Source organism: Culex quinquefasciatus, chromosome 1 (genome assembly GCF_015732765.1).
Source record: "Culex quinquefasciatus strain JHB chromosome 1, VPISU_Cqui_1.0_pri_paternal, whole genome shotgun sequence".
NCBI lineage: Eukaryota > Metazoa > Arthropoda > Insecta > Diptera > Culicidae > Culex > Culex quinquefasciatus.
The window spans coordinates 66,422,409-66,443,390 of NC_051861.1; the positions used below are offsets into that span (position 1 = coordinate 66,422,409).

Consider the following 20,982-nt stretch of genomic DNA (forward strand, 5'->3'; position numbering starts at 1 on the left):
TTGCACACGAAACGTTCAACAGCTTAAGCGCCACTTCCAAACGGAAGGCTGTTGTCGCAGTTGGAGGTCCGGCTAGAAACTCTCTCTTCGGGCAGGCTAAAACGGAGTGGCACCAACCAAAATGTTCATTAAACTAACCCAAAATTAAAGACCGAAAACTAAGATTTTGTACTATTAAAAATTGTGAAAGAAAACCAAGATTTGAGCCAATATTTGTGTGTATTTATTGATTTAGCTGAAACTATTGCGATATGTGACTTCGTTTACCAACTGACTTCGACCCAAGTTCACTAAGGACCGACTAAATTTGTATTATTTGTATTAAAAGAAAAGAATAAAGATTATATTTTATCTCTCAGATTAAAAGAAAAAAAACTGAGGCCAGAAACTTTTGTAGTTTTGATTATACTTTTTTATTGGGAGGAAAAGCCAAGCTAAAAAACCTCCATCTTTTGCGTGGACAATTCAACTCAGTCCAGGTGTGATCCTAACCCTTTTCCCTACACCTTCTGACCGCTAAACGTCCCTATTTCCCTATCCGGTTCCTAAACGTCCCTACGGAGTTCGTTACTTGCGATTTGTGCGGTGCTCCCACGATGTGTCGACAATTCCGGTCCGATGTCGGCTGGATCGATCGGCGAAGGCGGGCCGATTCTTGAAGCGTGTGAGGCGAGGCGAGGCGTTACCGGCTCAGGCGTACGGTTGAGCGCCGGCGCGTGTTGTTGTTGCAGCTTTGGCGTCCTGCCGATAGATGGTGCTAGTTGTCGGGGCTTAAATCGGTCAAATGCACATGTGTTGGTGGGTCAGTGTATGCTGAGGGGCGTCATTGATCCAACAAGGACCTGCTACCAACTCAGGCGTGCGTTTCCGGAAGTCGTGGGAGTATTGAGCCGAAGCTAACCCACCCCGAAAGCAAACACGTGGCAGAGGGGTTACGGACGTGTAGCGTTATCCGATCCCACACTGACCTCTAGCGTTCGATCCCAACGTGCTCTCGCTAAAGTGCTACGAGATGGCGTCCTAGACCGACTAAGGCGTTACCGGTGTGACGTTTATCCGGTTGCCGCTGGGGGTGGCAATAGAGCTGTGCCAACAGCGAAAAGCAACGGGCTGTCCCCAAATTCCGACACACCAAAAGATTCTCAAAGTTCAAGATTAACAAACACTTCACTTCCGGTTCCAAAAACGGCTTCCGATCCAGGATTGCGCTCCCAGACGACCACGTTTGAGCTTTCCAGCTCCAGATAAGCCACCCACGTTGATGGGTTCCTAAATCAACGTGCACAAACCAATCGAACTAATTAGCGAACTCCAAATTTAAAGCGTCCAAACTAATTCTTACCTTTCTCGCTCGTTCTGATTGCGGCGGCCTCACACCTGCAAAATTACTCCTGCTAACTAGGCTCGATCACAGATCTGCCTCCAAAATTCTTCACACCTCGACTGCAAAATTTAATTTCACCAAATCAAATACAAATTACAAAAAAAAATATCACCAAAACTACCTTTTCAAGACGCACTCAATGCGGTTAACTTTAAAAAAAATCACTGCCACGATTTCACCTGATCGCAATTGACGACGATCAGAGGACGCGAAATATCACGGTCGTAATTAAACTTTTTAAACGATCCGGACTGTGTCACGAGTTCTGCCAAAGTGAACGAGAGTCAGTCTTCATCGCTTGTACGAACCGACAATCTTGGTTTTCTCCCAAATTTTACTACAAAAGACTTTTTCATTTTGCTCTCTTTCTTGTTAATTTTCAAGGACAAATTGAGCTTCAAAAATTTACACAGGAGATGCTTCCCAAATGGCTTTAATTTTAAACCGAACACAATTTGCCTAAAAATCATTTTCATCTAACAAAACGGTGCAAAATTGGGTTTCTGCTATCCTCCCATAGGTGGCGACGATCAAATTTCCCTAATTTGGTGCGTGTCTTAGCTGACCCAACATATCTTAGCAAACATACATACAGGGACTCCCAATGATGTGGTTACAATTAAGAATGAGCCAAATTAAATACGGGATAAAAAAAATCGCTTAAATTTTTTATTTATATTTACACGCTCAACGATTGAAGGAATTCAATAACAGTAATTTTATTATGATGATAAAAAAAAGGAACAAAATTATAAAAAAAGAAGTATTTTTCTCAAGAAAAAAAAAAAGTTTCATGATTAAAAAAACCGGGTAGTAAGATACTATAAGAAACGGTTGGTTAAAAACCAAACAAAGAAATTAAAATATATATATATTTTTTTTTCTTAACAAAAAAAATGGGACTCGGTGAAAATTGAAAAACGGCAAAATTTTAAGAGAAAATATAATAGACGTTAGTTTTGAGATTTATGCGCCTTTATCTAAACATTGGATTGAGCTTCTAGAGAAAACTTAAATAAATGGGTTTTTTTATCGTGAAAGAACAACAAAACAATTGGAATGATAATCGAGATGATAATGGAGAATTCTGAATGGAATTGTTGTTGGAGAAAAAGTGGAAGTGATTTGTTTTTCACAAAAAAAGACGATTTATATTATTCGGAGTAATTTTAGAAATTTCAGGCAGTTTAAGGATATAATATAAGAAATGGTAGTTTGGAAACATATTAAAATGATAAAAAAACAAACAGAGAAGTGATTTTTTTCCCTTAGCGAAAATCAAACAAAATAATTTAAAATGATTTTTCAAATCATTTTATGAAGAAAATGTAAGAAACGGTGGTTGAAAAACACGTTTTCACGAGATAATTGAATAAAAGTGCTAAAAATAAAAGCAGAACAATTTGAAATGATACTTGAAGTTTCTTAGTTGTGTTCCTGTAGGGCAGCGATTCTCAACGGGGTAGTGGGCCTACTTGATTCACATGGCAGGGGTAACGGCCTACAAGAAGGTTGAGAATTGCTGCTGTAGGGAATAAAATAGAAGATTTTTCTCAAGCAAAGAACAAAACAGAATTGGGGATGGCAAAAAAATCGCTCGATGTAAAATATGAAAAACGATAGATTAAATATTTAAATAAGGAAATAAAATAGAAACGATAAAAAATCTGTTATGTTTTGGAACATTTTATCACGTATTGAAAACAAACCGTGAAGTTAAGAGCGAAATAAGATACGATGGTTTTTAATATACACGCTTAATGATTGAAAAATTAAAAAAAATATATATCATCAAAGCAAGGTCAATTTAATTTTGAATTATTCTGAAAGAAGAAATAATGAGAAACTATTGTTGAAATTTCTGTCAGTTAAGGATGAAAATGGAAAAAGAGACTTTGGTTCTGAGATTCATACGCTTTAAGGATAAATTAGAAAAAAAGACAGAAAAGTATGAAGAGAAAAGGTAACAGTCGTTGGTTTAGAAATATAAACGCCTTATGTCAGAACATTGGACTAAGCTTCTGGAGTACATTTAATAAAAGTGGTTTGTTTTATTATAAAAGAGTAACAAACTAATTTGGAATGATTTTGGAGGATTCTGAACCGATTTCTTTTTGAGGAAATAAAGTAAATTTGATTTGATTTGAATTTTTCACAGCAAAAAAAAAACCATGATTTTGGAAATTTCAATCACTCAAAGGAGATAATGAAATAAACGGTAGCATGGAAACCTACCTTTCTTATATTTATTTATTGAACTGAATTAATGTTCGATAACAGGAATGAGTTTCTAAAGATAATTTAGTGAATGATTTTGAAAACAAGAAAAGAGGTATAAATAATTTTGAATTATTTAAAAAGTTTATTAATTGAATTTCTGAATGAAAAAACAAAATAAGCGTTTTTTTTTCACAAGAAAAGAAAAAAAAACAAAAGGATTTAAAATGATTATGGAAACAAAATATTGGACAATGTTATAAACAATAGAGGTTACTAACCCTAACAAGAAAATAAACTGCAAATGACTTCTCAAAAAAAAAAAAAAAAACAAAACAAATCGATCTGCGATGATTTTGAACATTTTGTCACTTTTAAAAAACAAAATGTAAGAAACGATAAGGTTCAAGGTGAAAATTTAAATGACGGTGGTTTGAAATCTACACGCATTATGTATGATTGTTGGACAGAGTTTCTAAGGAAATTTAATAACATTGTTTTCTTATCATGAAAAAGGGTAACAACTAATTTTGGAATGATCTTAAATGAAGAAATAATTTGGAATTGCTTTGAAATTGTCTATAAGTTGAAAAAATACGTAAAACGGCAGCTTGAAAATCAAAACCTCATAAGCATTGAGCAGATCAGCAGAAACGGGAAAAGCAGGATTAAATTAAATAGGATTTTCTCCAAAATTTTCTGAGTGACTTTGTAAGCATGTAAGCAACAAGTTTGGAAATCATCACTGAGCAACAAAACGTGAATTTTGTGCATCAATAACAGGGAATGAGATGAATATTTGAAATCCAATAAAAAAAATCCAAATCAGATAGATTTAAATATAACAGAAGAAGATAGTAAACTTTGAAAAGTACAGTGGCCTGTATAGCAGAAGTTTTTACACGAATTCGGCAAAAAAAAAATGAATAAAAAAAAGATATGTAAGTTATAAGTAGAACGACTGAAAAGAGAACATACGAAACTAAGAGAAATTTTTTAAAACTGAAAATGATTGAGCAAATCGAATTATTAGAATGCTTTACTATCAATTTGAGATTTACAGTTTGAATATAAAACATAAAATAAAACTAGAGATCAACAAAAGCAAATTGGTCGAATCATAGAAAAATATAATGGGTCACAAAGATAGAATAAGATCAAAACAATTAACACAATATGATCTGAATATCAATCAAATAATAAAAAAAGGAAAGAAAGCAGGTATAGTGTAATTGCACGTGTATTATTGATCAAATACAATAATGCAATGCAATTATAAAAAAGGAACAATAAAAAAATAACTGAAAATGGAAAAGAGCAGAATAAATCTAATAAAAAAAACATCGAAGACGAATACTTTTGAGACGATAAAAAGAAGAAAAGAGGTTGAGAATTGTATGATTTGGTAAAAAGAAATTATATGGTAAAAAAGCAAGCTTGCAGGATGAGTTTGGAAATAATCAACTCAATACACAAATTAGCAAACCGTTTGACATTATTATTTGATGTTGGTCTACTGTAAAAAAATAGAGTTTTGCTTAACAAGAAACGAAAATTTGATTCATTTGACAGATATCTACAGTGATCTAAAACATAGCTATGAGACTTCGAAAAAGCATGTTTACTTTTATTTAAATACTGGAAAAAAAAATAAATTTAAATTACATTTTATTTGTGAAGCGTCATATCAAAATATTAAAAATTCAGTAGAAAACAAAGCCAGAAAACAGAAAAAAAGAGTAGAGAAGGGGGATAATGTAGAGAATAAGACCAGGATAATAATTCATGCAAAAAAAGAACTTAAATGAATAAATTAATTTATGGAAAGTAAGACGAAGAAATGAATTAAGACCGTTTCAAATTTTAAAGTCGAAAATCGATTGTGCTTGGTTTGCTGAAAAGCAACGACGACGCACATAAAGCGAGAGCACCATCGTGTGCCAAGAAATTGGTCAGCAACGTGTACACACGCTGTATGAGTGTGAGTGCTTCGTCTAGGTTGGGTCTGCTGCGCAACGTAAAGCTTTGCTAAATAAAAGAGAGAAATTAGAGAGAGATAACGAACGAATGCGGCGATGGCTGAAAAGCTTTCGAACGTCGTGTCAGAATCGCGCGGCGCGGGAAATGAAATGAAAGAGTCGTAAGTGTGAGTGCGCTCTTTGCATGATCGTGGAAAGTGGCTTTTGTCGGGAAGGTCTTCAGTCTTGTTTGCAAAGTTGTAGCGAACGGTCGTTTGACGACATTTTTTAAGTTTTGGCCGTGAGTTTACCACAGACAGCACACGACAATGGCACGACATCCTAAATAACAAAACCGTGCGACGTCGGTCGAATGTCGTACGACAATGTCGTACAATTTCGATTATCGATCGCACGACAAATACGACATTTTGGTGCAAAAACGTAAGACATTTGCGCGACAGTCGCACGACATTGTCGTGCGACGTCGTACGAATGCACGGACGACAAACGACGGACGTCCGACGGACTTTTCAGTCAGGGATACTAAACCAAAATTTCAAAACTGAAAAATAAAAATAAAATCGAAATTTAAACGCGACATCGTTTACTAACCAACGGACTGAAGCCCCCACCCGCGGTAAGCAACAGTTCAAATATCACAAAAGTGCCTACTAAATCAAAAATTAAAAATTAAAAGAAAAATGAGTAATAAAAAAAAATAACCGTGATTCGCCTACTAATTCAGGAACTCTAGCCCCCACCAGCGGTAAGCGAAAGTTCGAATATCACAAAAATATTTTACTAAACCAAACAGATCAAACCCCTTAAAAATATACAGTACAAGAAAAATAATAAAATAATAACCGCGATTCGCATACTAATTCAGGAACTCTAGCCCCCACCAGCGGTAAGCGAAAGTTCGAATATCACAAAAATATTTTACTAAACCAAACAGATCAAACCCCTTAAAAATATACAGTACAAGAAAAAGAATAAAATAATAACCGCGATTCGCATACTAATTCAGGAACTCTAGCCCCCACCAGTGGTAAGCGAAAGTTCAATCCGAAATAGTGAAACACTAAACCAATCAATCAAATCATAATATTAAAGACAAATATCAAACCAGTAAACGAGATTTCGCCTACTAATTCAGAAACCCTAGCCCCACCAGTGGTAAGCGAAGGTTTAATCCGAAAAGTGAAATTACTAATCCAAATTCTCAGAAAAATAATAATGAAATAAACAAAAACCAACACTCAACAAGAAAAGAAAAAAGTAAGTGAAATAAAAAAAAAATAGTCTTAAAAGTACACGTTTATCAGATTGAATTTTTTATTCATTTCTCTTCAATAAAAAAAAAGGAAATCAAAAATGGAACATCTTGAAGCATACATTGATGCAGAGCTTTCGAACTTGAAGAAAAGTATCAATAAACCTAGGAGCGAACAAAATACTCTTGACAAAATCGAATTATTTAATGATTATTTTCAACAATATGAAGCACTGGTACGAAATAAGAAAAGTAAGAGCAGTGCGGAAATTTCAAAGATAATTGATTCAAATCACAATAGAGTTCGCGAAAAAGTGGAAAAAGCTTTGGATATTTTGAAAAATCCAAAACATGAAACAAATTCAGACGTTAAGGATAATAATGATAAAAAATCAAAAACTAATAATACTAACACGGCTGAAGAAGAAAAAGTTTTGGTACTAATTGAAAGATCAACAGACGACGAAATAAAAGATTTAAAATTATCTGATCAACTTTCCAACTTGGAGTGGGTCAATGATAAAATTGATACATTTAAAGACAACTGTAAAAATTATAACAGGCTTGTCGAAGAAATTAAAACCAAAGTAAATTCTGAATATTTCAAAAATATACTAATCGGCCAAAACAGATTTTTGGAAAAAGCTGATGAAGCTTATGAATTTTTAAAAGAGGCTGAGAAGAAATTAATCAAAAATAACGTTACTCAAAACCAAAATAAAAAACCATCCAAAATTATTATCCAAGAGAATACAAATAAAGTCCAAACAATACTTGGTAACAAAAACTATCATGAAATTCAAATTTTTAATTTTCCCATGAAATTGGCAATTCAATGTATTCCTGATTTTCATGGAGCAATAAATGAACTAGATCCCTTTTTATTTCAAATTGATCAATTTGCTTCACAATTACCCTATGGGGTGGACGAAGCATCGTTGATTAATGTGGTGCTCATGAAATTAAAAGGCAGAGCACTTGATAGGACAAATAAAATTCGCGGCAAAAATTGGGCCGAAACAAGGGAAAATTTGATTAAAGAATTTTCCTCTGTTTCATCTGTTGAAAATATTCTACAGAAAATTGAAACATCAGAGCAAGGTCAAAATGAAAATTTTAAAAATTATAAAAAAAGAGCTTTGAATATTTTGAATGAAATTTCAATCATCGAACAGAAAGATAATATTGACGGACAATTTGCTAGGAGAAGTTCACTTCTTTCTGGGTGGTTTGAAAAATTGCAATTTAAAACAGTTAGCCAAGACGCAAAGAGACAAAAATTTTACTGAACTTCTGGATTATTTGGATCAGGAGTTCATAGAATGTGAACAAATTGATGACATCGAGAGACGTTTACAAGCATGTAAAGTTTCAAAATACAATTTTCAAAAACAATCAAATAATTCCGCTTATAGAAATTTTTCAAGATGGAATGATACACGTCCCGATATTGCAACGAATTGGAACAGAAACCATAATTATCTACCAAATAATAGAAATAATCAAAGACCAACTCACCAAACAAACACAAACCAATATATTCGACAGAAACAGTACCAGGAAAACTATAATAGAAACTATAATAATTATCAACAAAACCAAAAGCAAACCAGCAATTACTACCTAACAACAATTCAAGAGATTACCCAGAAAGAATGGGCCAAAGGAACTATAGTGAATCAAATATTTGTCCGTACCCCCCCGTACGGAAAATGTTTGTAATATAAAAGTTCATAAAATACGACCAAAGTACCATGTTTTATACATCAATCGACGCGGCAGAATGTCCTCTTTAAGACACTGTCATTGGATTTGCAAAAAACTTTTTCTAAAAAAATACAAAAATAGTTTACTGAAAATTTTGATTTGATTTGATTTGATGTGATAACCAACAGGGCCACAAGGATGACCTATGTAGCGGTTGCCTAGAATTACAGTGGCTCAGACTTAAAGGGAGTATCTTCAAATTACTGTCGTATGAAGGGCCAAAAGGGGGTGGTTGGACGCGAACAAGCAAAATCACTCACGGTGTCCTCAGGGGAAAGAATCTCCTTCCGACAGTAACCTCCAATAACTCCGAAAGAAGTCTGACAAAGCTGAAAAACAGGGCTCGCACCCTGTTGGGGGCCTAAAAGGGCGCGGCAGACAGCTGGAGACTGACAGAAGTCAATAGATGTAGTAATTGGACAATCCTTAAGAATTGTACAATTAATAAACTATTTCCCCCTTGTGACGTAGTTCTGGTCTTCCACTATCCACATCCAGTCTCCGCCATTACAGCATACTGTCCACTGCCCTGATGCTCCCTCCCCGATCCCCGGCTTTGATTCTAACTACTGATTAAAAGGAAAATCATAGATGAGAAAAGGTCAATGCGGATGGAGAGCAAATCGAGCTCAGTATCCCCTCACAATGACTGGTAGTAAGTGTGAAAAACGAGAAAATGTAAGGAAAGACAAGAAGAAAAATGAAAAGATAGTATGCCAATGCGGATGGATCGATGATCCCCTCACAATGACATAAAAGAAACAGATGGTAGGAAGAAGCAAAATTAGAACTGAAAATCAGGAATAAGGAAAAGTCATGGCAGATGGAGAGCAAGTTGAGGGCAGCGAAAGTGAATGCGAGTTCAGTTAAGATTTGGTCTGATAAGGATTTAAAATGGACTGATCTCACCGAATTCCTCGATGATGGCTTGCGTTTCTTCTAGAACTGGTCTTCATGACTCGAAATCGTTTGCGCAGCAAACTTGCCTCCTCAGCTAAATCCTTGATATTTTAGAGGACAACCAGGCACTTACTTCAGTTCAGAACCCACTCCGGACATGGCCCTCGGAATGCCATTATGTCCCCGAATCCATCTCCGGCCCCGTTTCCGAACGGAGTTTGTCCTCACTTTGCATGATGCTACTGACCACAATACTACATTTTCTAGAACTAGTGCCAAAACGGTTCCAACTGGCACTGCGTAAAACACACGGAAAATTCTTTTTAAAGCTTTTGCTACACTGGACCCAGCTGATTTTTATCCACAAACTTTTCCTCTATTGAAAACAGTAGTTCAATTGATGGGGGACATTCCTCCTCTTCATCGGAGATTTAACGATACGCGAGGGACCACGGGACGGAACGTAACCGACGACTTTGAATAAAGATAATAATTTAATTTTAACTGAAAATATTTTTTTTCATCAAAAATGACGCGAGCGAAAATTTTGCGACCTTCCTATTACGCGACCTACTTCGATCCCTCCAAAAATAGTTTACTGAAAATAGTCAAAAAAAGAGGTCAAATAATTGTCCGTACCCCTAATAAAAGTACAAAATCTGATCGATTTAAGTGAATTCATTTATGAAATGTTGTTTCTGTGTCAAATACTAGTACCTCTAGCCAGTTTGTGACAACTTTGAACTTCTGATAACTTTGTTAAGTTAGTTTATATTAAAAATTGGTTTAAATTTAGTTTTTTCATGTAAAACTTATCAAAACATTAGTTTATAAACAACTATTTTTATAAAATTGCTATTTTATGTTGTAAGAGTCTCTATTGAACAAGTTTTAATAATATTTGTTCGAAATATACATTGCTTTCATCTTTTTTATTGACATTTTTCGACCAAAAATACTGTTTCGGAACAATACCGTTAAACAATCCGGATTGTCCCGGAACCGGTTTAACCCCTCGGAGGGAAATTTTGTGGTGGTCAGATAGAGGACAAAAAAACCCACCTCTCGCAATTTGAAGCATCCAATTTCGTCCACTACAGCCCGATTACGAGTCCCTAGACTGAAATTTGAAATTTTCACTTTCCGTGCTGAGAATTTCTGTACCGGCCTGGGTCAGAATGTTTTGCTTGAGGAATTTGAAAATTTCAAATTTCAGACTAGGGACTCGTAATCGGGCTGTAGTGGACGAAATTGGATGCTTCAAATTGCGAGAGGTGGGTTTTTTTGTCCTCTATCTGACCACCACAAAATTTCCCTCCGAGGGGTTAATTTTAGCAGGGTAAAACACGTCCAATGAGTTTGAGGTTTGAAACGAGAATGAACATTTATTTCCAATCAACAACTAAGGTAACTATGTTAACTGGTCAACTGGTCGTAGGTTACTATGCTTCCAATACTCCTCCTTAAACTACGACCATTGAAAAAACTTCCCTAACGGACTAAGCGGCGAACCCGATTGTTCCCCTGACTCCTCCTCAATCGGTATCGCCTCCATCTCCTAGCCCTTCGGCGGACTCACGCGCCATCCGACTTCCTTCGAACTCCTCCTGCATCATACGAACGTCCCGAAGAATCCGAGTTTTCGCAGCCTCCAGCGACATCTTCGAGCTCTCCACATCCTGGACCAAGGAATCACAGCTCACCGGCAGTCCCATCAGCAACAACGCCACGAGCATTGGTTCTCCAATCACGTAACCGTTATCCTCTAGACCACGAGCCAGTGCCATGAACTCGTCCACGTAGGATTCCACGTCGGCAAACTCGTCCAGCGCGATAGACAGCAACCTCTTGAATGCCGGAACCGTAAATTCGCTCATTCGTCCTCTTCCTGGTTCACGTACGGCAGCTGCTTGACCTCTCGCATCAGCTCCGCCGTCGAGATTGGGTCTGTTCCCAGCTTCACAGTCAGGTCGCCACATGACCTCGACACTCAGTGAACCGTCCTCCAAGAGATAATCGTCTTTTACAGTAGCAGGCTGTGGATAGAAATCCGCGACAGAAAATGTACCGGAACAAACGTCATCGTACTTGCCTTGACAACGGCGCTCCCGGCCGCTGTGCCTCGACTCTTGTTGACAAGTGTCAACGGGTCTATCTTGTTGCGGCGGGAGCGCAAGGCCAGCCTCCCCACGAGCTTCACCATCACCGTCTACCGCAACGGTCCGATCGTTCGTGCCGGACTGCTCATCCTCTGCAACCGGTTCTGCCGTCTTCTCCATCAGTTTCGCCGTGTTGACCAGAAACGCCCTCTCCGGTCGACACACGACCGATTCGTCCATCTTCGGCGACAGCTTCATCTCGGCCAATCGATACAGTCCGCCCTCCTCTCGCCCGGAAGCGACCTGCTTACCGTCTTCATCCAGTATCTTGCACTGCTTTGCCGTGAAGATCACCATGTGGCCCTCTTTACAGATTGTACTCACCGAGAGCAGATTCGAGGCCAGGTCTGGGATCTTCAGCACTCCGCGAATGTCCAAGCTGCCGTCTGGACACTCCAATGCCACGTTTCCTCTTGAGACCGCCGTCATCGAACCGTTGTTCGCCGTTCCAACGACGAACTGCACAGACTCCTCTCCGTTGAAGTTCTGTTCCGAAGTTGCTAGGTGACACGATGCTCCTGAGTCCAAATACCATGCGCCTGCATGGACACCATCCGTCGTGTCCGTGCTGAACCAGGCTATTGGCTTCGATTTTTCGATCCGCTTCTCTGGACACTTGGCCGCAAAATGTCCCGGCTTGTCGCATACAAAGCATCGCTTTTCTGGTCTTGACTGCAGCGGCTCCTGGTCCGACTCGAACTTGTACCCTGGTACAAAATGCACTGTCGTATCCGGCGTTGGTCGGCCCCTTCTCGTGCTTCACGTCTTGCAGGATCTTGGCCTTGACTGAATCCGGTGTCAGAGCAGCCCCGAGGCCTCCAGACCCATGACCATGGGCTCGTAGTAACTTGGCAGTCCATGAACAGCAAAGCTACCATCCAGTCATCGTCGACCTTAAAACCGATCGCAGTGAGCTTGTGAGAGGTCGTCATAAGCTCGTTGACGTACTCTTCAACGCTCGCGCAGTCCTCGAGGCGAATCGACGTCAGCTTCCTGAGCAGGCCGAACTTCCTCGGCAAACCCTTGTCCTGGAACGAAGCCGCCAGCTTCCTCCAGACTTCCTTCGGGTCTTCCTCGTCCTGAATGAGACCGAAGTTGGTGTTTTCAACACCCAGACAGATCGTAGCCAGCGCCCGTTCCTTCAGGTCCTCCGTTACGATGTCACCTTCCGCTCGTCGCACGGCAGGCCAGCTGCCCTCGCGGATCAGGGTCATCCGCATCGAGAACGCCCACGTCGAGTAGTTCTCCCGACCCTTCAGTTTCTCGATCGCCGGCATGGCCACCGAACTCGTGACCCGAACGTTCCTTACTTGGGCTAGCGGGGCTCCATTCCCGCCGTTGCCGGCTCCTCCATTTCCGTTTGCCGCTTGTCCGGTTCCATTCGGACCTTGGCCACTGCCGCTTCCACCTGCAGCTACTTCCATCGAACCACCGTTTCCATTTGGTGCAACTTCCGGAAAGCTTCCTCCACTGCGGCGAGTTCTAGGCATCTTCAAAACTTCCGTTTCCGTCCGTTACTTGCAAAAATTTCTTGACTTGGTGCAAAGGCCCATAACCTTTTAGCAGGGTAAAACACGTCCAATGAGTTTGAGGTTTGAAACGAGAATGAACATTTATTTCCAATCAACAACTAAGGTAACTATGTTAACTGGTCAACTGGTCGTAGGTTACTATGCTTCCAATAGTTAAACCGGTTCCGGGACAATCCGGATTGTTTAACGGTACTGTTCCGAAACAGTATTTTTGGTCGAAAAATGTCAATAAAAAAGATGAAAGCAATGTATATTTCGAACAAATATTGTTAAAACTTGTTCAATAGAGTCTCTTACAACATAAAATAGCAATTTTATAAAAATAGTTGTTTATAAACTAATGTTTTGATAAGTTTTACATAAAAAAACTAAATTTAAACCAATTGTTAATATAAACTAACTTAACAAAGTTATCAGAAGTTCAAAGTTGTCACAAACTGGCTAGAGGTACTAGTATTTGACACAGAAACAACATTTCATGAATGAATTCACTTAAATCGATCAGATTTTGTACTTTTATTAGGGGTACGGACAATTATTTGACCTCTTTTTTTGACTATTTTCAGTAAACTATTTTTGTATTTTTTTAGAAAAAGTTTTTTGCAAATCCAATGACAGTATCTTGAAGAGGATATTCTGCCGCGTCGATTGATGTATAAAACATGGTACTTTGATCGTATTTTATGAACTTTTACATCACAAACATTTTCCGTATGGGGGGGTACGGACAAATATTTGACTCACTGTATCAACCTCAGATTAATGAAACAAGAAATAGATACCCAAATTCACAACAAAACCAAATTCAACAAATACCAAGATATCAAAATCAGAACCGCCAACGTTCCGAAAATTATCAAAATAATAGATACAACAATAACAACACCAATAGTAACCAAGATAATCGCTATCCAAAAAACTAATAACTGGGGGTTTTCAAAAATTCTACAACCAATCATACCAAACGAATAAACATTTATTTGAAGCAAACACAAATTTAAGTCAAAACACAAATCAGAAAAATGGTAGAATTTTTGCAAGAAAAATTGAAAACTTCCTAGAATATAACCCCCCACACGAAACTATTCCGATTATCCTTACACCAAACTACCAATTTCGAATAAGAATTGCGTCTTCGAAAACTCCACGTCATAAAGTAAAATTTTTACTAGACACAGGAGCATGCACGAACTTAATTAGGAAAAACGTTTTAAACTCAATGGGTTATTCAGTTTTTAATAACCATGAAAAAGTTACTCTTTCAACAATTTCAGAAAGTGTTACTCATTCGATTGGTACAGTTATGGTACATTTATTAGTGGGAAACACAATCTTTATAACTAAATTCAGTGTCATGAAAAATTTACCTGTGCCTGGTATTATTGGTGCAGGTTTTCTTAAAAAGCATACTTTATTTATAAGTGAAAATTTTGAATTTTAGTTCTAAAACGTGCAACAACACGAAGGATAATGAAAATGTCCATGATAGAAAAACCAACACTATTGCAAATTGTTACGAAAATAATCCTCGTTTTTACCAAAATCGAAGAAATGAAGTGAAAGAAGCTGAACAACCAATAAATAATTACAATGAAGCGCCTTTCTTAGATACTGAGTAACAAGAAGAGGTGACATCACAAGAACTCGATTTAGATACTGATCGTGATTGCGACGTAATCGAATATAAACAATTTAAAAGGTTAGAGGTTGTGAGAGAATGGAACAGCTACTGAATATTATCAAATTAGACCATCTAACAAATGGATCTTATAGAGATATAAAATCAATTATACAGAAATTTAATCATATATTTTTCTGGAAGGTGACGAATTAACATATTCAAGAGCGGCTATGCACGAAATTGAAACAACAACTAATATACCTATAAACAAAAGGCAATATAGAATGCCAGAGTCCACAAAAAGCCATATTGATGAGCAAATGGCAGAAATGTTAAAATTGGGCATTATTAAGCCAAGTAAAAGTCCTTGGAATGCACCAGTTTTGTGCGTACCAAAAAATGTGATGCAAATGGAAACAAGCGCTACAGAATTGTAGTAGATTTTCGAGCGCTTAACTTAATTACAAAACCATTTGTGTATCCAATACCGTTAATTAATGAAATTTTAGACAACATTGGTAATAGCAAATTTTTCTCTTCAATTGATCTTAAATCGGGATTTTATCAAATTCCGATTGATTCTCGAGATGCTGCAAAAACTGCATTTTCGACATCAAAAGGACATTATGAATTTACAAGAATGCCGATGGGTCTTAAAAATAGCCCTTCAACATTCCAAAAGCTAATGAATACTATTTTATATGAAATACAACCAGTAAAAGCGTTTGTGTATTTAGATGATATAGTTGTTTTTGGTACAACAATAGAAGAACATAATTTAAATTTATGCAAAATTTTGGAAGCTTTGAGCAAAAATAATTTAAAAGTTGAACCAGAAAAATGCAATTTTCTTAAAAAAGAAATTAAGTACCTTGGACACATAATTGATGAAAACGGTATAAGGCCTACAGATGAGAATATTAAAACAATCAAAAATATGAAACGTCCACAAACAATACGAGATGTTCGGTCGTTTTTAGGAACAGTAAATTTTTATGGAAAATTTATTCCAAATATGGCGGATAAAAGAAAACATTTGAATAATCTTCTTAAGAAAGATACGAAATTTATTTGGACAAAAGAATGTGAAGATGCGTTTAATGTTCTGAAAAATTGTTTAATTTCAGAACCAATTTTAGTTCGACCAAATTTCAAAGATATTTTTGTTATTACAACCGACGCAAGTGACTATGCAATCGGAGCTGTACTATCAAATGAAAAAACAAATGATCACCCAATAGCATTTGCTAGTAGAGCATTAAGTCATTCAGAGAAGAGATACTTTATAATTGAAAAGGAACTTCTCGCAATTGTATGGGCGATTGAATATTTTAAGCATTATATATTCAACCAACATTTCATTGTTTATACGGACCACAGGCCGTTAATTGCATTATGGAGACTAAAAGAAACTTCTCCTACTCTTTCCAAATTAAGATTAAAAATCCAAGGCATTGGGTGTGAAATTAGATATAAACAAGGGAAAGAAAATATTGTTGCAGACTTTTTATCTCGAATGCAACACGAAGAAATTAAAATTCATAACACTGAAAAGATTTCAGAAAATTTAAGTAATAACATTGTAGCTGTTGTGACTAGACAACAAAGACGCCAACAAACAAATTCTCCAAATAATATTATTAACAATTCTAATCACAATAAATCGATTGATGATAATAAAAATCAAACTAACAAGTTATTTCATGATGATGATGGTGAAGATTTCAATACAACCATTGATTCTTTGCAAGCAATGGATATTGAAGATAAGACAATTGATGTTTCGAGTAAACAATTTAGCTTGGACGATTTTTCGATGCTCAAAACAATGATGAGTTAGATTTTAAATTACTTAAATTTTCAAAAACAATGATTGATTTTGATTCAATAGATGGAACGTTTGTAATAATCAACAGTAAAACTGCTTTTAAAGAATTGAGTCAATTGATCGATTTACCACACGGGATGAAAGATTATTTAGACGGAAAAACTTTTTCATTTCCCATGCATAAAATATGGGGTATAATTTTAAATGGTTCCAAAAGGTTCCAAACGTTCGACTATTAATATAGAAGAACTTTTCGATGGATTTTAGAAGGTTTCAAAAAATGTCCGAATTTTGCGAAATCCGCAGAAAACATACAAATAATTTCTTTCAGAAACTTACAACGTTTTCTGGAAATCAATATTTTGAGATTTTTCGCAAACAAATTTGAAAAGTTTTTCACATTATATGCGTCTGAAGAGGAAAGAATTTTTGTCAAGGTAGAAGATAGGGAAACGATATTGAAAGAATTCCATGATGCTCCTTTGGGAGGTCATGTTGGTGGAAAAAGAATGCTTAAAAGAATAAGCCCACTTTTTAAATGGGATAACATGAAAAGAGACGTTGAAAATTATGTGCGTCAATGCGAATCATGTCAAAAGAATAAAATATGGCCGACAAATAAAATACCGATGAAAATAACAACAACTTCATCGAAACCTTTTCAGAAAATTTATATGGATATTATAATTCTTGTACAATCTGAAGATAATAATAGATATGGTCTTGTCATACAAGATGATCTAACAAGGTTTTTAACGGTTGCCGCGATGCCAGATCAAGAAAGTGAAACTGTAGCAAAAACATTTGTCGATTATTTTATTTGCAGATACGGTTGCCCTTTGGAGGTGGTAACCGATCAAGGTGCAAATTTTATGAGCAGCCTCATGAAGAATGTTTGCAAGCTCTTGAAGATTAAAAAGATCTGCACTAGTGCATATTAGAGACCCTAAACTGGTCTAAGCTTGCTAAATCGATCATGGCAACGTATGTTTTGAGCTTGGCAACACTGATAAGTTTTGCTGGGCGTAAAGGCAAATGCTCGTTTGGATACGTCAAACTCGCGTCTGTTTGGGTACGTCAAATTCACTTCGTCCAGTCTCCCTATTTAGGATCTCTAGTGCATATCACCCTCAAGCTAACTTGGTTGAAAGATCAAACCGAGAATTGAAAATATATCTTCGACAATTTATTTTAGGTAATCCTGAGTCTTGGGACTCATTGTTACCGTTTTTTACGTTTGAATATAATTCAACGATAAATTCATCAACCGGTTACTCACCGTTTGAATTATTGTATGGAAGAGCAGCTAGAATTCCTACATCCATTTTTGCAGACAAAAATGATAGTTTAACATACGACGATTATATCGCCGAACTTAGAGCAACTCTTAAAGGCATTCACGAAAAAGCAAAACAAAATTTGATAATTTCTAAAAATAAAAGAAAAATTATTTACGACCGGCATTCCAACGAATGGCAACCCATGTGGGGAGATTTAGTTATTGTGCAATCTATTCCTTCAGGAGTAGGGAAGAAACTCCAAAGTCTTTGGAGAGGACCTTACGAAGTTGTTGATATTCCAAGGGAGCAAACAACAATCATCAAAAATGGAACAAAATTAGAGAAGATTCACAGCAATAGATTGAAGAAATTTTATGACTAGTAACTTCAATTTGTGAAATTTAAACAAAAAAAAATAATAATAAGAAAATCGAAAAGAAGCAAGGTTTATTAAAGATCCAAGCATCTAATCTTTATACGAATATTTGGTATTTCTTGTGTTCATTTTTCGGTTGATTTAAAACACCGTTAATATTTTTTTTCCAATCCATAGGGCTGGAATGCGAATCATAGGAAAGCATTGATATTTTTAGATAGATAACGGATGGAAATATAATTCTTGACCTCCAAATAGATATTTTTCTGGCTAAATTGGATTAAATGCTTTGAAGATTTATACGCGCCTCCTCACAAACGAAAAAGAAAGGCTAGAACGAAGCCATCGGATGTAGAGGGGACTATTCAGTTTAAAGTATTCTGAATAGTTTTGTGCTAACATTTTCCTTAAGCAATTCCAATTGAGCTTCAAAAAAAAAATCAAACAGACTCAAGAATGTGTTTTTGTCTCAAGGAAAGAAAAACAAAATCAATTGAAAGTTGGTAATGTTTCGCATTCTGGTACTGTTTTTGGAAAACATGAATAAATGGCCATTAAAAGAGATAAAAAATAAATAAATAATTCAATCTAAAATGAACCAAGATCAATGAAGTATACACAACAAGAAAAAAATTGTAAACAAATTTAAGCGCCAAGTAACGCTCAAAAATAAATACTTTCAAAGAATTGTGGATGGAAAAAGGATATTGATCAAATATTTATAATTCAATAAAAAAGAAATTTTGTTTATTCAATAAAATTATAAAACAATAAAAAGTTTTCCAAGTATGACAATAATATCTGATATCTATTTTGAATTTCAGAAAAAATAAATAACGGATCCGGATCTCAATTTTAAGAAAGCATATAGACAAAATTTATTGTCTAATCTAAGCAATATATAAAATGGAATACCAAGAAAACAATGCTCCAACGAAAAAATGATGGTCGCATTACAATTGAATAACAAGTTGCTGATCAAATAACTGAAGAAAAAAATAATTATCTAAACACAATCGCGATGCTGCAGGAAATAATTTTGAATGAAAATTCTACTGATAATATGAAACGCGAAGCATTATACTGCATAAACAAAATATTAGAAGATATCAACATTCTTCTATCAAATCCACATTATATTCTTCTCATAGCACGATAGTTTCAAATTACACGGTTTTAATATTTAAAATGTATATAGAACTGGCCAGTTCGCACATAAACTATTGTTAATAAATAATCGTTAAGATTTAAACTAATTATTGTACATAAAAAAAATGTTAAAATTGGAATTTAAACACTAATTGAAATATTAAATATATTTCATAAAGATAAAATAATTTTGTAAAAATAAATGTCTCAATTCAAAGGAGAAATTAATATTAAAAAAAAAACTTCATTTAGGTGAAATATCCAAGAATTTAAAATGCAGGAAATTAAAACTATTAATCAAAACTTTACGGAAATGGATGGAACAGAAAATAAAAATACGTAGATGAAAACGATAATAATTACTAAACGATATCTAACTAACGTGACAACAAACTAATAAGAAAAAATGATAAGCCGAGCATAACCACAAAAAGGTCTAACAAGAATGTACGAATTGATTGACTGCTATTTATTGATTGTTGATGTATGGACAAGGGAAGCGCGCCCCAGCATGTTTCAAAAAGAGTATGTTATTAAATAGAGAATCAAGCTTGGTAGTATAAAACACATTTTTTGCTGCATTTATTAATAACTATTTTTCTTTGCAACAGATTCAGTCCCACCTTCGAAAGGAAAGGGGAAGATAAGATTTTGTATAAACAAAATCCGGATACATTCTACAGTTAATAGCATTTTTTTCAGTGTAAAGACAGGACTTTGACTTCGACAAATTATGGCTTCTAAAAGAGAGGTTGCGCATTTTCAATAAACTAAGTTTTTGCAGAATGTGCGCAACCACAATACGGGAAAATTTTTCTCGATTTAAAAACGATTTCAATCTACAAGTAATTACTTTCAACTTAACAAATATAAATGTTAAATGTGATGGATTCCCTCTCGAATTTGTCGCGATTGAATTAAAACGTTTTTAAATATATAAATGATGCATTGAACAGCCAATATATGGACTAATCGTAAATTGAAATCGGTTTTTAACGAAACATAGTTATACGTTTCAGTTTGACATTTACATTTACACTGACACATCTTCAGAAGATCCGCATGCTACTAATGCTTTTCAGGCGGACAACAATAGCGATCATAATAAACTAACAATTAACAACCAGAACTTACTAACGGATGCAATTAGAGAATCTGACGAGGAATCAAAGGACACAGCGGTTACTATTTTATCGAACGAATCTAGCGACAACTCCTCAGAAGAAGGCGAAAAGGATGAGATGAAATCTACGAAGATAAAGACGATGAGGCGAGAGAAATCAACAAAATTAAATAAAACTATCAGGACAAACATAAAATATTAACAAACAGAATTTTAACAAACATTAAAATAACATATTAATTTTGCATGAAAAAAGAACTTTTGAACTAATAAGATGATTAACATACTAACTGAGAAGTGCGGTGCTTCTGGGGACGCGCAGTCCTGTTTCTTCGTGATAATTTTCGTCTCTTTTGTGTCGCTCTTTGTGTGCATGGGGTGATTGGGCATAATAATTGAATAATGCCATCAG

At 35.8% G+C, this 20,982-nt stretch overlaps 1 long non-coding RNA gene across 1 annotated transcript; it reads right to left on the bottom strand.

Moving 5' to 3' along the window:
• Positions 1-1,188: 1,188 nt before the first annotated feature.
• Positions 1,189-1,674, bottom strand: LOC119768622. The gene is made up of 3 exons (XR_005278110.1): positions 1,506-1,674; positions 1,343-1,443; positions 1,189-1,269 (listed from the first exon to the last, which is right to left on the bottom strand). It is a non-coding gene; the product is annotated as an uncharacterized LOC119768622 (long non-coding RNA).
• Positions 1,675-20,982: the final 19,308 nt, after the last annotated feature.